General features: G+C 43.0%; 1 protein-coding gene and 1 non-coding gene across 2 annotated transcripts in view; both read right to left on the reverse strand.

Annotated features, from left to right (window-relative positions):
• The window catches only part of LOC126000521 (zinc finger protein 688-like), a 431,160-nt gene that overhangs the window by 377,571 nt on the left and 35,885 nt on the right, over positions 1 to 17,704 (reverse strand). The gene's annotated exons all lie outside the window — the stretch shown is intronic.
• On the reverse strand, positions 13,577 to 13,786 carry LOC126000529 (small nucleolar RNA U3). Its single transcript, XR_007492782.1, has one exon. It is a non-coding gene; the product is annotated as a small nucleolar RNA U3 (small nucleolar RNA).

The following is a 17,704-nucleotide window of genomic DNA, read 5'->3' on the forward strand; positions in this document are numbered from 1 at the left end:
GCATTCCATATAGAACTCGAAGCAGGAAATATTTTTGAGTGCATAGTCAGAAGGAACCCTTGACTCACCAAGTGTGGCCAAAAAACCAAGATAAATAAAAAGCACACATTAATAAATCCCTGTTCAGATTCCTTGAAGAGTATACAGGGCTAGTGAAGAAAATTCTTCAATTGTCTGAAAGCCAATTGTTTCTAGTTTCAAAAAGGCAGAAGCAAATGTAGATATCTTGATACATCACCCTCCCTCTCTCGTTCTAACAGTAATTCTGCCTATTTCAGAACCAATTAAAACAATCTGGACATTTCTCAAGAGTATAGCATTCAGTTCTTGGACACCGCCTATGTTAATTGAACAATATTCAGACATCACAGAACTCAGCAAACCAGGAGTAGAGGGAGAGTTGATCGACTTGGTCCTATAGAATTGAGTAACCAGACATTTGGGGAGTGGATTTTGTGGTCCTTGTGTGATGGAGGTGCAAACTAAACCTTAGTGTGATCTGTGATTTTAGAATATGGATAACGAAACTTCATTATAATGCTGTAAATTACAATGCGTCAGGCAAAAGTTAAAATTTTTTAAAAAATTAAAAATTATGAGAACCTATGTTAATGCTTTTTGCAACGTTCAGGGTGTGAGCTACTCAAATATTCGTGAATGAAAAAATTTAGCACATATGTATGAACTAATATTAATTACATGTGAGAAGAAAAGATCCTTGTATTTCATTGCAACCTAAATGAATTTACAAGTGTCATGTTCAGTCAATGTATCACAGAAGTCACACATATATGATTTCATCAAGTGTAATATATAAAAATAAAAATACAGTATTATACAATGACATGCATTGAAGTCAGAATAATGATAGATATTACAAAGTAGTAAAGGGTAACGAGTAGAACTAGGAGTTGGACTAGATGTTACATCGAAAAACTGTTAGAATATCAACATTATGTTGTTAATGCTATTGTACCAATGTGATATGAATTGTAATAAACTTGAGTAGGGGCCAGAGAGGTAGCATGGAGATAAGCAGCTTGCCTTGCATGCAGAAGGACAGTGTTTTGAATTCAAGTATCCTATATTGTCCCCCAATCCTGCCAGGATCAATTTCTGAGCGTAAAGCCAGCATTATCCCCTGAAGGCTGCTGGTTGTGACCCAAAAACTGAGACTAGAGTATTCTGAAGTCATGCCCCAATGATCACAGCTCCCCAGAGTGGATTATGAGGATGATAATGCTAGAGAACCCAGGCAGGATCTTCCCTGCAGGACAGGACTGGGTAGCAGTGGCCACTCAGGACCCAAAATTCCAGGATAACACCATGACCATGTTTAAGGCCTCAGAGATTTTTTTTGGTTTTTGGGCCACACCCGTTTGATGCTCAGGGATTACTCCTGGCTATGCGCTCAGAAATAGCTCTTAGCTTGGGGGGACCATATTGGACGCCAGGGGATCAAACCACGGTCCGTCCTACACTACCTCTTGCAAGGCAGACACCTTACCACTAGCAACACCTCTCCGGCCCAAAAATGTTCTTCATTCGTGCAATTTTTATTTATTTATTTATTTATTTGGTTTTGTGGTCACACCCGGCAGCACTCAGGGGTTAGTCCTGGCTCTACATTCAGAAAACGCTCCTGGCAGGCACAGGGGACCATATGGGATGCTGGGATTCGAACCACTGTCCTTCTGCTTGAAAGGCAAATTCCTTACCTCCATGCTATCTATCTAGCCCCTGGCCTCAGAAAATTTTCTTTAAGTTTTGGGATGTCCAGTTACCAGACAAAAAAATAATTGGAAATAGCATCCAGGGATGAACATTGCTTATAATCTCCTGAGCTGTTACAGATATGGGCATTTTCTTTCAGTTCTGTGCGGGTATTACCCTGGTTTTACACAGATATTTATTGGCTGCACTCTGTGCTCTAAATAAGACCCAAAGATGGGTCTGTTTTATATTTCTTTGAAATTGATCCTTCCATTTCTGAATAGGAGTAGATTTACAGTTCCAGGCCAGGAAATGTCTGTTAAATAACTGGAGCATGGCATTTAAGTTTCCTTCTGGAAGTTGATTGACATCAGAATAATCTACTTTTTTGTTTCTCTATAGTCAGACCTTGAGCAAGATTTACCAGTTCAGAGGTCTCCATGTGTGCTGGGGTTTCTGGGGAGAAGATTTTCTTTCCAAAGTCCCTGGTCCTGATTCCCACCTCCTGCTTTTAGCACCCAGAATCTGTAGCTACTACCCCATGGGAACAACAGTGGCATCCAAGAAAACAGTTCCACTCCCATCGGAACCCCTGCCTGCCACTGGGGCGGATATATTTATCTCTTTCTTTCATTCATTTAAAATATTGGTTTGCAATATTGTTGTTGCTGAATGTATATCATGCTGATCACTTTATTTCCTTTCAGGAAAGTTATTGTCTAGAGGGATTATTTCCAACTATCATTGTCATTGTGATCCCTTAAGTCTTAATAGCAATTCCCCACTGATTGTGCAAAGCTGCCTACTATTGACTAATCTTTCTGGCAGCCTTCTTGAAAACCACAGTAGCTACAGCCTGAAAATGGCAGTTATTCTACAAAGTTCTACGTGCTGACAAGCATTTAAATCTCCCATCCAACAAACTTTAGTCCATGGATCTTGGACAACATCCGTAAACTGATTTATAAACAGATGCCTTGCAAATCTTTACTAATAACCAAGGTGTCACATCTCATCGCCAGAATGCATTAGCTGTCTTGCTATTAGCTGCACCTGTGTGTACACACCTGTGGACAGACACACGACTAAAGGACTCCTCCGAGTGGACCTAGTTCCCTTCTCAGTCCAGGGACAGTAACTCTTACCTGTGCCCAGGGAGTGCAGAGAGAATTATCCATGTCCAGTCCATCATGAGGGCTGTGTACGCACAGCGACTATTGGGAGGCATTTGTCAATTTTGTAATTCCTACGGTGGGAAACTATTTAATTAGATTTCAATTATTTTGTATCTTAATAAGTGAAAATCTAATATGCTCAATTCAACAAGAATTGAGTTATGCAGATTTTCTCTGAAATGTCTATGGCTGATTGTTTGAAGCATAAGATCTTACTTTATCCTTTGATTTTTTTGTTTCGTTTTTGGGCCACACCCAGCGGTGCTCAGGGGTTACTCCTGGCTGTCTGCTCAGAAATAGCTCCTGACAGGCACGGGGGACCATATGGGACACAGGGATTTAAACCAACCACCTTTGGTCCTGGATCGGCTGCTTGCAAGGCAAACGCCGCTGTGCTATCTCTCCGGTTCTTTGCTGTGTTTTAAGGAAAGATCCCGTCTGAATAACTAGGTTGACAGAATCTGCTTTCACAGAGACCTTTCTGAATGACATAGCCTCTATTGCTCTGTTCATTGATAGGAAACATTTGATTTCAGGTATTTTGCAATCTGTGTGTTTACAATTTGATTTTGTTCTTGTTTTGGGATCACACCTGGTGACGCTTAGGGGTTACTTCTGGAGCTGCAATCAGAAATTTCTCCTGGCTTGGGGGGACTATACGGTTTGCTGGGGTTCAAATCCAGGTCAATCCTCTGTCACCTGCATGAAAAGCAAATGCCCTCATCCTGCCATTTTCCTTTGGCCCCTGTTTTCACCATTTGAATTAATTCTAAGTCAACATATCATCTGCTCCTTACTTTGAATTTTTCCAGAAATACTGGATATATTATAAAGATGACATTTTTATGTACATTTTGTAATAGAACAAAATACTGGAAATCAATTCTGAGTAACATGAGTCCCAAGGCTTCTAGGGCTGCAGGCCGCAGGCTGAGAGGCCAAGCCTGTCCAGGACACTTATTATATAGTTAGTAGGGGTCTTTTTGGCCCAGCTGCCAGGTAGGGAGTTGTGCCCACCCAGGATGCCAGCATATAGCAGCAGCCCACGTGAAACGAGAAGGAGAGAGGAGAAATAAACACCAAGTATACTTTTAATTCCTTCTCGTGTCTGAGGCCTGTCACCAGCACTCGGGCGTTTCAGAGTGTGAGTGGAATTGACCAGCCACAGTTGCCCATAGAGAGAGTTGGTTCAAAGAAGAAGAGAACGGAATAGATACAAAGCAGGCAGCATGTCTCCGATGCTATATCTCTGACCCTGCTTGGTCATTATCCTAAGCCATCTTGCAAAGTTCTGACTCGTTCCATTTATATTCGGCATGACAAGGGGGCATATTCAGGGACATATGCAGGTTCAACTATCATTCAGGGGGATTACCAAGGGATATTTTAAGTCCAACTGCCATACATTGACACCTACATTTTATACTATATTTTATTAATTAAAAACTTCTTAAAAATACCGTATAACATTCATAGATTGTTCTTCAGTAATACAATGGTCATATTCCTTAATATTGTCAGTTTTTATTATTGGTATGCAGTTTTACTTTTGACTTCTCATCTGTCTGTTCTGGACAGATAATTTACTTCTTTGTATGATACATTTTTCCATTTTAGACACTGAGTTATACTCCTCTTAATGAGGGGGACTATTCATATAACTTTATTTTATTTTAGCAGACACTTCTTGTCCAGATTGACAGATTCAATTCTCATTTGTCACTGCCCCAAAATAAAAGAAAACACAAAACTAAAACTTATACAGACATAAATGTCAAAAAGCATCGATTCACATGGGCTCCACATGTTATTAACTGAATGCTACTTAACCTCCCCTATCTATCTTTTGGGGTGTTCTTTGTTTTTGGGCCCTATCTGCTGGCACTTAGGAGTTACTACTGGGGGCCAGAGAGATAGCATGAAGGTAGTGTGTTTGCCTTGCATGCAGATGAATGGTGGTTCAAATCCCGGTCCCATCCAGACACTACTTACCAAGTGTGACTAGTGAGCAAAAAGGAAGTGTGAATATGAGCATGGCCTACTGGGGACACCGAGAATATATAAAATATTTAAAAGAGGGGGCTTGAGCAATGGCACAGGTGGTAGAGCGTTTGCCTTGCAAGTACTAATGTAGGATAGACCATGGTTTGGTTGCCTGGTCCCTCAAGCCAGGAGTTATTTCTGAGTGCTTTGCCAGAAATAAGCTTTGAGAGTGACCAGGTGTGCCCCCCAAATCACAACATTTAAAAAAAGAAAAAATATACTCATTATTGTTTTAGAGGAATCTGCTAAAATAATATTATTAAAATCATTATACTTCTAGAAACACACCTTGCAATATTCAGGGGTTCGTCCTACTCTGCAAATAGGAATTACTCCTGCTGCCTCAGGGACCCTATGGGATGCCTGGGATTGAACCCTGACATGGCACCAGCAATGCATTAGCCCTTCCCTATGTCCCATAACTCCAGCCCTAGTTGGGCAATTAAATGGCAAATATGGGCATCGTTTTTCAGTCCTGTGGGTGTATCCCTTGGCCTTCACACATGTGTTCATTGGCTCCACACTGAGTCAGTTTCTTCATAGGAATAGAGCTTCATTGCCTGATTCAAGACCAGAAGGAAAAATACAACTTCTAATCCCAAGTGACTGGTGACTAGCTGGAGTGCGGCCCTTTAAGAATCCAGCAGAAGGAGTTCTACATCATGCAATCCGACATCTTCGTTTCTCTGTTGCCAGACCTCGAGGGTGAAGGACCATTCCGACAGTTTTGGGCTCCCTGTGGCCTGCGCATAAGATGTCCTGGTCCTTCAGAGGGAGGACAATCTCTCCACTGCACATCAGGGGGCTCTCTGACTTCAGGGGCTCTGGACGGACGACTTTCTCTCTGCTGTCTAAGGAAAGGTCACTCTGAGCACCAGCAGCTGTGGGTCTCAGCCAGGTTAGCCTTTTGTTTTTGGGGGAGGGCACCCCAGGATGCTGCAGGACTGAGCCTCTCCCCCGGGTGCTTGCGCTCAGCCCCGGAATTTGGGGGTTCTTCTGCAGTTAAGGTCCAGGGGCCACCTCATTTGGGCTCGGGGCCATTCCTTGGCTCTGTGCTCAGTGCTCACACCTGGCAGGCCCAGAAGCTCATGGAAGGCAAGTGCCCCACATTCCACTATTATTACTCTTAATGCTGTCCAGACCCTGTGATTGTTTCCCCAGAAAATGTATCTTTCTTATATAAGTTGCAGGGCACATTCTGCTCTCCATCTCTCTGTGGCCTGGTGACCCTAGGCTTTTGGTGGGAGTACTTTGGGAAACTGTATTTTTTTGAGGAGGGGAAATTTTATGCAAAAGAGTTATTTTTGCAAGGGAGTGTTGGGCCACTGTCACCTAGATCAGGGTCACATAGGTCGATCCCCAAGTGTCCAACTAGGCTCAGCTGCCACAAAGAAAACACCCTCCCCTCAGTACTACTGTCCCCTCCACCAAAGCCCTATTGATTGTAAAAGTAGATTTTAGACTAGAAACTTGAAGTGCAGACATGGGCCACATCCTGGTCCTTTATAAACTATGTAGACATTGGGATAATTTGGTGAACAACACACTGTTTGGGCGCTTTCCACATGGTCTCTCACTAGGAGTGGAGCTGGATGCCAGGTTCAGATGTGCCAGGATCAAGCAAGACCCAGAGGAAGCAGCTGGGCAGGGCTTGTGCTCATCCTTCTTACTCAGGCTGTGACATTTCCTGGAAATACTGCAAGGGGCCTTACTGCTGGTCTTCGGAAATAATCCAGGCCAGAGGCGATGGAGCCTCAAAGTGTGACGTCCTGTCCTCAGTAAGGATGTTGTAGGGGCTCTAAGAAGGACAGGGGAGAGGTAAAGGGGTATAATCCCTTCTGGACCTTTGGGGCCCAGAGACATTTTAGGAAGCAATCTGGGGATTGGATGTGGCTGCTGACGCTCCTCACAAGGGCGCTGTTCTCTGCAGATTGAGTCTTCCATTGTTCTGGTTTGTTGTCTTGTGTTTGGTTTGGGGGCTTGCCATTCTGTGCTCTGGCATTCCTTTGCGTTCATTATTCTGAGTCACCAATGATGAGTATAAGAGCTTCTTGGATGCCAGATTCCAGGCTTTCACTCCTGGAATAGGGACCAGAATGTTGGTGAAGAAGGAGACCTTAAGCCCAGAATTTCTGCCAACAATAACATTTCTAACTATCTTTGGGAAAGGCACTTTGATTTATCTCTAGTTTATTTCACAATAGCCAAAGGTAGTTCATATGGATATACCATCTAGAATCATACCTTCTGTATGGGGAGACTGTAGGTGTGTGGAGTTTTCAGCTTGGGGAAGCCCCCTTCCTGGGCAAGCATGCAGTAATCGTCTCTGGTTCTATCACAGTGATCTTTTGTAATGTGCGACTGCTTTCTCTGCCAGGAATACAACTGTTCCAAAGTTTTCTTGTATTCCCTCAAGACCCTCCCTTTCATGTCTTGTAAACTCTCCTTGGGGTCCCTAACTCTGGAATCCTGATGAATACTATTTAGCCCTATCTTAAAAAACAAAACAGGGGGCCGGGAAGGTGGCGCTAGAGATAAGGTGTCTGCCTTGTAAGCTCTACCAAGGAACGGACCGTGGTTCGATCCCCCGGCGTCCCATATGGTCCCCCCAAGCCAGGGGCGATTTCTGAGCACATAGCCAGGAGTAACCCCTGAGCATCAAACGGGTGTGGCCCAAAAACCAAAAAAAAAAAAAAAAAAAAAAAAAAAAAAAAAAAAAAAAAAACAGGGTCCTTTTCTACACATGCATTTCCCTGTGGGGTTGATTTTAGTTTCAGTTTCTTTCTGTTTTACTTTCTCTACTTCTTTTGTTTTGTGTTGAAAATTGGCTATGCCCAGGGATGTTTCTTGAGTCATGTCCCTGGAATTGACAAGGTTTGTTCCTCTCTGCATCTTTCCTGGCTCTGTTTCTTAGGTCCAGAACACACAGCTCAACTATTTTGTTCTTTACTTTGCAGAGTCAGCTTCCCCCCTGCAGCCACATTTCTCCTCAGTAAACCAGTTGCATTTCCAAAGCCACCTATGACTCTACACATAGGATTCAACCCTGACAACATCAATGGACACTAGCCTATGCCTGGGATTGACTCTGAGTTGTCCCTTTCAGCACCCTTCCTGCTCAGATCCAGGACACACAGCTCGACCATTTTGTCCATTACTTTGCAGAGTCAAGTTCATCCCTGGAGCCAATTTTCACTTCAGTTCATCAGTTGCTATTCCAAAGCTGCATTGTCTAAAGTCCTGTAGCTTGGGCTTCTACTATACAGGCATTCCAAGGGATTATGTATACATCTACACCAGGAATGACTTAACATAGGCTGCATGGATGTTGTATGGTTCTGGTTATCAAATCATTTTTTACCATGAACTTGCCGTGTGCCATTACTACCAAAATATCACTCCTACCTTTTTTATATTTCTGAGTTAAACCTGGTGGCTCTCAGGGCTTATTAATCAGTGTGTGCTCAGACGTTGCTCCTGGTAGACTCGGGGGCCATGTGGAATGCTAGGAATAAACCTGTTCTGTCCTAGATACACTGTGTGCAAGGCAAATGCCCTACAACTTTGCTCTCTCTGGCCCCTCTAGACTCTTTTTTATAAGACACCTTTGGGGCTTGGTGCATGTGCTTGGCTCTTCACTCAGTGGTTTGTCCCTGAGGGACTCAGGGAGCTCAATCACTCCAAGGGTGACTGAAGGGAACTCAACCTGAGGGTCCTTAGACCAAATACAGTTCAACTATGTGCAAGGCCAGCACTGACCTATTGCTTCCCCATCCCTCATTGTGTGACCAGCACCCTTAATATGATTCTCATTCACCCTGGTCTCATCTGTACAATAACCAACATGTATTTAGAGAGCCAAGAATCTGTTCTTCATCTTCTTTTATTTGTTCAATTTCATTTTGTACCCAGACTCATGCACTGGCTTCTGCTTCCTTGTGTCTAACCCCGAAGTCTTCCATCTGGCAGGTCATTGCCGGTTGAAGCCTGAACTGATCTCCTGGTTGGAAGGTGGAACTTTGGGGAGGCTACCAAGAGGTATGTATGCAGGTGAGTTTGGAAAGAGCCATTGGCTCACGCCCTGGGTTGGATGTGGAGCAATGAGGCTCGGGGTACCATATGGGATGCTGGGATTTGAACCACCGTCATTCTGAATGCAAGGCAAATGCCCTATTTCCATGCTATCTCTTCGTCCTCATGATTGTATTAATTTCTGAGAAATTATAAAATTTTATGTTTGAAGTAGAATTGTGAAGTCAGGTTGAAAAGCTCAAAGCTCCCAAATGAGGCTGGAGCAGGGTGCTAATGGTAGGGTGTCTGTTTTGCACACGGCTGACTTAGGACAGACCACAGTTCGCTCCCTCAGCATCACCTATGATACTTCAAGCAGGATTGTGAAGATGATAGTGCTTGGGAACCCAGACAGGATTCTTTCTGCAGGGCAGTTCTGGGCAGCAGGAGACCACTCGCAACCCACCATTTCCTGCTACCACCCAAGAGGAAGCTCAGAGGCCTGGAGGCTTTCCTTCAAATATGGAATACCCAATTTTCAGATAAAATCTTCAGAAGTAGCATTCAGGGAAGGAAATTTTTCATGTTTTCTGAGCTGTTACGAATATTTTATTCTATTTGGAAATTGATACAAGAAATAACTTCATGATAATCATTATAGCACGATTTTTGTAAATTTCAAAAGATGGATTGATGGGGCCGGGAAGGTGGCGCTAGAGGTAAGGTGTCTGCCTTACAAGCGCTAGCCAAGGAACGGACCGCGGTTCGATCCCCCGGCGTCCCATATGGTCCCCCCAACCCAGGGGCGATTTCTGAGCACATAGCCAGGAGTAACCCCTGAGTGTCAAATGGGTGTGGCCCAAAAACCAAAAAAAAAAAAAAGATGGATTGACAGGACACATTTGATTTCTTTAACATAATGAATCAACTTTTTTTGGTTTTTGGGCCACACCCGTTTGACGCTCAGGGATTACTCTTGGCTATGCGCTCAGAAATCGCCCCTGGCTTGGGTGGACCATATGGGATGCCAGGGGATTGAACCGCAGCCCGTCCTATGCTAGCGCTTGCATGGCAGACACCTTACTTCTAGAGGCACCTTTCCAGACCCATGAATCAACATTTTATGTTGAAAACTCAACTAGAAATGACTTTGTAAATCGCAATGGTGACCTCAGTCACCTGACTGAGAAGCTGGAGAGGTGCATCTTCTAGATCTTTGTGTCAATCTCTTGAACTGACCATTTCCACCATCTAGCCTGCAGATCTGCTTTGTCCATAGCAGTCACACTGCCTGGAGGTTTCCTGAGAGACAGAGATATACAAGGGTGCACTGCTCTACCACTGTTGGGATAACCGGGTTTCCATTCTGTTTTTCTGCTGGTGCTTGTCACTCATTGGAAGGGAGCAACTTTGTGTTGAAGCATCTTTTGGATTGTTCCCTTACCCTTTTCTCCACCCTAGAGGGTTGTCTTTCTCTTTCCAATAAAGACTCCATAGCTGGGTGAAATGGGTTGCAATATTTTTTACAAATGGGCTGACTGACTTAAATCTCTTGCTAGCAGTCGAAGAGTGGTAGTGGAACTTTCCTCAGTCTGCTTTATTACCTTCTATCTTTGTGGATTATATCCATAGTCAATGCTTGCTTCAAGACCCGATTCTCCTCAATCCCTTGGGGTTAAGTTATGAGACCCCAAAGCTCCTGGAGACGTTGCATTTTCCCAATGGAGGCTGAGGTGCTGAACATAGTGGAAAGTGCCTTCTTGTATGACAAGAGGAGAGCCTGCATCTCCGGTGTCAGGACCCACACAGAGCATTGTGCTCAGACATGCAGTGTGTTTTTGGCTTTGGCTTCTTCCATTCCACCCAATCTTCGAGCTCTGAATTCAGGTCAACTACCTGAACCACAGCTGGGAGAGCAGAAGCAGCAGAATTGTGGGAAAAGTTTGAGTAGATGGAATTTATAAGCCCACGTAATGGTGTTTGTAGAATTTTGTAGAATAATCACTGTGTTTCAGCCTGCAGATACTCTGGTTATCTACAACTGTCCAGGCTTCTACAGGAGACTGCAATGAGCTGTATGTCAGCCTGCTATACAGGTGCAGCAACGCTGCAGAGCCCCAAAGCTGCCAGAACTGCATGGTGCAGAATTACCAGACTTTCAGGATCTGGTGCTACAAGGCTCAAAGTGTCCATGTGAATAAACTGCCAGGAGCATCATGCCAATCCAGAGATTCTTGCTTGTAATGATTGTCTGCCTGAAACTGAGAGAAAAAGGGAGTATCTTTATTCTCACTTAAGTGAGAGAGAGAGAGAGAGTCACTAGCTAGAAGTGGCTTGGGAAAGGTCCAGGTTCAATAAAATTAGAGGGAGAGATACAAATAGAGGGATAGATGCTTTATCGAGACTTCAATGGATAGGACAGTGATTTTCTGCTCACTATCTGGCTCTCTCAGTGGCTAATGTTCTTTTTATACCTGACATCACAGGGACCATATCCAAGTGATGTTTCCTGAGTGTGGGTCCAGGGTTCTCCAAGGGGCATCCTCCACTGTCATTACATCAGCAGAAATGGTCATTTTGTTTATACACAGAAATTCCAAGGTAGAGTCACCTTCACTGCTGTCTGGTCCACCATCACAGGACATATGGGATGAACAGTCTAAGACCTGAAGACATAGCGCTTTTTAACTGTGTGAAACAGTGTGACATCGCACACCTGAGTGTTTAATAAACGTGAGGTAGAGGCAACTGTGCTTGGTGAGAAGATGGCAGGACTGCTGATGCCTCCTGATTTCCACATAAATTTTCTGGATGTGAGTATAGGGCTTATATATATTCATATTAATTCTTCAATGTTGTGGGTCCATTGGTCTTTGTTCAACTGATCTCTGCACCAAAGAATCACTACTGTCTATTGGCACCATATAGTATGGTAGCAGATCACTACTGGGTTATCTATATGCAGCCAAGTTCCTTGCCTATATGGTAACTTATAACTCATGATTTATTGAAGCATATAATAAAGTATCTCTCAATTATTCGGCACCAGCCTATAGAAGGATAGATTTTCCCTGGAATGTGTCTTTTTATCCACTATTTCCATGTTGTAAAATCCACTGGAACTTCCCAGAGTCTAGCAGGAAAACCACTCTGAAGTATGTGCTGGTGCATTCCGGGTTGTTACCCTGTAGATTTTTATGTGCTGGTGCATTCCGGGTTGTTACCCTGTAGATTTTTCCCTGAAAACCTCAACATTTCCACAGTTGTTTTTTTTTTTTTACCAAACTGTCCTTGTTTTGAATGTAAGTGAATAAAGGAGGTTTAATATTGTATTTATACTTAAGGCAAGAAAATAGAACACATGGGGCCGGAGAGATAGCATGGAGGTAAGGCGTTTGCCATTCATGCAGGAGGTCATCGGTTCAAATCCCGGTGCCTCGTATGGTCCCCCATTCTGCTAGGAGCAATTTCTGAGCCTGGAGCCATGAATAACCTCTGAGCACTGCCGGGTGTGACCCAAAAACCACAAAAAAAATTAAAATAACACAAACATGTTTGAAATCGTCAAACAAGTATTTCGGGCCAGCTCTATAGGGGCATTTCCTAGGCTGCTTTGCACTGTGAGATTAATTTTAACATCCTGGGGATCATGTGGTATGCTGAGCATTGTTACCAGCATTGGCTGTCTGCAAGAGGAAGGTCCTGTCATCTGGGATAACTCTCTGAATCATCTCTGCAGTTGTTTCTGGGTACTTTAATTTATTTTGAGGGAAATAAAGTGTATTTTCATGCCTTTACTTCCAGATTTTAAAGTACCCCATAACTTAGGGACATATAATTCGAATTTTTTTAGTAAAGTTTGAAAGGAGATATAAGACCCCAAGTAGCCTCAACATGCAGTGATTGATCCTGGGTTTATTGAGGGAAGGAAACCCTGAGATTTTCAATGGCCTGTTTCTGGATGTTGCTAGCCCTTCTGGGCACCTCGAATATTGTGTTTGTGATGGCCATGGTCATCTCCTTGCAAAGGGATAGATACACCTAAGATCAGGATTTCACAGATCTCTGACACACACGGATTTTTAACACAAGGGGCACTGTAAATGTGACCATGACAGTTTTGAAGTGTCCTATCTAATTTTCTCTATATACTCCTTTTAACAGTGCCCGAATATCATGATCAATTATCCCAGTTTCCCTGCCAGCCTCTGTGCAGAAAATTTATTTCTTTCTGTCTCTGACCTTGGGTTTTTATTTTAGACACAGGTTTGAACTACTTGGACTTTTCAGGACATTTTTAAGCTGTTTTGAGTGTGTAAAATAATTAGCAAGTCTAAAAAATCATAGCAAAATGAGAGACACAAACACTTGCAATTATGGATTTTATATTTCAAAGAATTTTTAAAATGCCATTTAGACTGCATCCTCTCCCTCTACCCCATGGATCTCAAACTCAATTTATCTGGGGGCCGCAGGAGGCAAAGTTGGGGGTGATCTTTGAGTATGAAGTCAGTAGTAAGCCTTGAACATTGGGGTGTGTGTGACCCAAACAACTAAAACAAAACAAAACAAAAAAAGATTCCTCTAGGGAAGGGCCATAAAATGTTGTTCGGAGGGCAGCAAATGGCCCGCGGGCCGCTAGTTTGAGACCCCTGCTCTACCCCTTCCAGAGGAAAGGAAGAACGATCATTGATGGCCAAAGGCAGCCACAGAAGCGACAACTAGACCCGGCTTCACGCTCAGAAGAGGACGCTCTGCCTCCTCCTCATGGTTTCAGGTGCTCTACATGATCAGAGAAACTTCTCTAGTTACACACTGTAGAAATGTTCCCTGAAAGTAGTCTTTGCAATTATGTTTTACTTTGCTTTTTGAAGCATACAACCTCGCTCTGCACTCAGAAATTACTCGTGTCAGTGTTCAGGGAAACATATGGGCTGCCAGGGATTGAACCTGTGTTGACTGCACATCAGGCAAATGCCCTATCTGTTGTATTCTCCTGGCTCTAACATATATCTGTTGTTTGGGGACACTATGACATCATTTATCAGAATTTTCTTTTTACTTTTTTTTGTTTTGGTTTTGGTTTTTGGTTTTGATTTAGACCCGGCAGAGCTCAGGGGTTATTTGTGGCTCGATTCTCAATAATTGCTCCTGGCAGGCTCAGGGGAATCATATGGGATGTCGGCATTTGAACAACCATCCTTCTGCATGCAAGGGAAATGACCTACCTCCATGCTATCTCTCCAGCTCCCTTACCAGAATTTTCTGCAAGCAACTTCCCTCATATAGATCCACTGACCAGACCATCCACCACTCCTGTCATTAGTGTGAAGGAAGTCATATAATTTCTAATTATAATTCAAACAACATATGGGCGTGGAGTGATACCATAGCAAGTAGGAGGTTTGCCTTGATGTGGCCACGCTGAGTTTGACTCCAGGCATACTTTATGGTCTCTTGAGCCCCAAGAATGGAGAGCAGAGCCAAGAGTAATCCCTGAGTACTGCTGGATATAGCCCCCAAAACAAAGCAAAACAGAATAATTCACCATGTATCTTTTTATGAACACATTGAGCATAATGTACCAAATGACTGCAGCTGTATCTTGTTTGGAAACTTACCTGGGACAGAATAAGAGTAAAATGTGTAAGTAGCACACAGTCATTTATAAGGATGTTCATATATATACATATATGTATACACACACACACACACACACACACACACACACACACATATATATATATATATATTTTCCCCCTTAGGACACAGGTGGATTTTGACATAGGATTAGCCACAATCTGGATTTTGCATTTCTATCCCAAAATTGCCGTAAGTTTTCATCTCTCCTGGTAGTGGTGCTCTCTACCGACCAGAGAACGAACTGCAGCTTCCCCTCCAACCAGGAGGTCAGAGCTGCAGCTCTCCACCCACCCCATTCCCACTGCTGCACATGTCCAGGCAGGACTCTACCCTGCTCCTGCACCTGGCACCAGGCACAGACATGGCCCTGGTAGCCTCCTTGTGGACATTACTATATAAAAATAATAAAGGAAAAGATGTGTTCCAGGGAAAGAAATCTATACTTCTACTGGTGCTAAATAACTGAAACATAAATTTAATATAGGCTTCAGTAAATTATGAGTCATGTTTGTAGTTGGTTTAAGTTATATAAATTAAATAAATCATGAGTCATAAGTTAGAATATAGAAAGATGCTTGCCTGCATATAGCCAACCAGGAGTGATCTGCCATGTCACCTTTGCTATTCAACAACAGCCAGGAGTGATTTTTCAGCACATTGCTCAGTTGATAAAAAAAAAAACAATGTGTCCATGAGAATCAAAAATATATACAAGATTTTAGTAGAAATATATGAGCCCTAGATGCGCATCCAGAAACTTCACAAGGGATTCATGAGGTATCAGCAGCCCTGCCATCTTCTCATGAAGCATAGGTGCCTCTCTCTAAGATTTCTTTTACACTCAGATAACACACAATCTGGATTGTCACACTGTCTCAGAAATTAATGTTAGGGCCAACTTTATTTGAAGTGTATTCTGGGAAAATTTTGTGGACTTCAGTGTCCTCTGGTGGGCCACAGAGACACGTGGATGTTCTTAGTGTCCTATAGAGCCATTTCTTCTCCCTGTGTGAGTTTTCACTTCTTACCTTCAACTGGCCTCACAGAGTTAATAGAAAGCTAGCAATGCTGTATCATGACAACAGTTATCAAAAAGCAGGGGTGGTGTGGGGAGAGATAGCCTGGAGGTAAGGTGTTTGCCTTGCATGCAGAAGCTGTTGCTTCTAATCTTGGCACCCCATATGATCCCCTCAGCCTTCCAAGAGCGATTTCTAAGGTAGAATCAGGAGTAACTCCAGAGCTCTGCCGGGTGTGACCCAAAAACCAAACCAAAGCAAACTAAAACAAACCAAAAAACAGCGGGAAAATGAAAGATTATAATTACTAACACAGGTGATGGGCGTTGATGCTGATATTGGGATAGATGAAGTTTTATAGGCACAAAACCCAATTATCTATTACTTTGTAACTCACGTTTCTTTAACTAAATAAAAATGGTGAAGTCTAGGCCAGAGAGATTGCACAGCAGTAGGGTGTTTGCCTTGCATGCGACCGATGCAGGATAGACCAGATTTCTATTTCAGGCATCCCATATCATCCCTGCACCTGCCAAGAGCAATTTATGAGTGCAGAGCCAGAAATAATCCCTGAGCACCACTAGGTATGACACTTCCCATAAAATGTAGAAGCCATAATTTGTGCAAATTGAAAATCGTAAAACATCAACTGAGAAAGAGACTTCTAGAAATCTCTAAAAAAAATTCTCCATGATGAAAATGTGTTAAGATAATTCCATAACTTGTCGCTGTCAATTCCGAAATTCACTAGTGTGTATATATGTATCTTCATTTTGAGTTTGTGCTACACAGAGGTTCTATTAGATGTGACATATATATTTGATATATCATACTTGTGTGAAATATGGTATCAACCTAGACTTATCAATGCCCAGGATTAAAAAGACCCAGTTCCCCTATCTCAGAAAATAGGCACCCTGAGCTCTTCTAACTAAGTATGTTCATTGCAAAGATTGATGTCCTAGATTTGAGATAGGTGAAAATTGTTAAGAAAAACTCAGCTTGGATGCTGAAAACTAGGTATGCAGTCAGAGCACATGGACAATTACAGAGACTGAATATTTCTCACATCCTTGATACTGACAACTTCCTAAATATATGATACTATAAAAGTGGCCATGACCACAGTCATAAAGTGTCTTCTCCACTCTCTGCTGTCTACTTCCAAGTTTCAGCTCAAGAATATGTAGTAACAAGCATGCACATAGAACAGTTGTCAAAAGACACTCCAGACATACTCTGCTTACTATAGATAACCACCTAAAGCACATGACATTGTTTAACATACAGCTTTCCCTAATTCCCTTAGCCCTTCTTCATTAAATATAGAAGCACAACCCTGTTTTAAGCCCCTCTCCCATACCACTGAATAGGCTGACATAGTCCATAATTACAGTCCCTAATATGATATCCATTTCCCTCCAAAATAAACAGTCAAAAATATAATCAAAACTGACTTATCGAAGTGGCTCATGCATGCTTCCTTGTGAATGCCCTATTCACCTGATATCCTTCCTCACCAGTGACTTCTACATCAAACAATTCTGAGATGACCATTGAATCCTAAATCTTGGGATGTGACATTATCTTTCTCATTTATAACTTGTAGGTGTACCTATCTGAGACCCTGGTTTTAGATGTAGCTACCTGAGACCCTCCCATTTCTGGGAGGGGTCTTGGGAACTGGATATTAGGTGTAACCTTACCTGCAAGACCCCTCCCATTCTGGGGAGTGGTCATGGAATAGGTAGATAAACCCTGGAGCCTTGGGATTAGGCTCTCTGCCCTGCTGCGCTCGCGGGTTTTAGGTTCTTTGCCTCTTTTGGTCTTTGACCAGGATGGAGGCCAAAGGAAGATGGCTGAATTATAAGATGCAGGGCTAAGAATAACTAGTGCTTGAAAGGTTATGAGTAGGCCACACACATGTGGTGAATAGGGCATGAATAAAGATGATGCTTCCTGATGGCTGCCTGTGAGTGAGTTCAATACCCATCACTTCCTTGAACCCCAGACCTGCCGGTTGGATGGGGTTGCGGAGCCACGTGGCCTGGGATGGCAGAGAGAAATCCATCGCCATCCACCGCCATCCGGCCCCATCATTAT

The sequence above is a fragment of the Suncus etruscus genome (assembly GCF_024139225.1).
Source record: "Suncus etruscus isolate mSunEtr1 chromosome X unlocalized genomic scaffold, mSunEtr1.pri.cur SUPER_X_unloc_1, whole genome shotgun sequence".
In the NCBI taxonomy this organism is placed as follows: Eukaryota; Metazoa; Chordata; class Mammalia; order Eulipotyphla; family Soricidae; genus Suncus; species Suncus etruscus.